The sequence below is a fragment of the Nematolebias whitei genome, chromosome 21 (genome assembly GCF_014905685.2).
Source record: "Nematolebias whitei isolate Nwh7 chromosome 21, NemWhi1, whole genome shotgun sequence".
Taxonomy (NCBI): domain Eukaryota; kingdom Metazoa; phylum Chordata; class Actinopteri; order Cyprinodontiformes; family Rivulidae; genus Nematolebias; species Nematolebias whitei.
The window spans coordinates 31,081,992-31,082,255 of record NC_056518.1 but is presented as its reverse complement, the minus strand read 5'-3'; the positions used below and the strand labels follow the sequence as shown (position 1 = coordinate 31,082,255).

General features: G+C 46.2%; 1 protein-coding gene across 1 annotated transcript in view; it reads right to left on the bottom strand.

Annotated features, from left to right (window-relative positions):
* Window positions 1–264, bottom strand: part of LOC119427239 (nesprin-2) — a 33,754-nt gene that overhangs the window by 27,824 nt on the left and 5,666 nt on the right. The gene's annotated exons all lie outside the window — the stretch shown is intronic.

Here is a 264-nt window from a genome sequence, read left to right as displayed (position 1 = left end):
GTGGTACTGGTAACAACAGTGGTCCTCAATCTGCAGTACAGGTACCATCAGTAGTTTTTAAACTGTGGTACCGGTACAATCAGTGGTTTTTAAACTGTGGTACCAGTACCACCAGTGGACCTCAATCTGCAGTACAGGTACCACCAATGGTCCTCAATCTGTAGTACAGGTATCAACAGTGGTCCTCAATCTGCAGTACAGGTACCACCACTGGTCTTCAATCTGCAGTTCAGATACCACCAGTGGTTCTCAATCTGCAGTTCA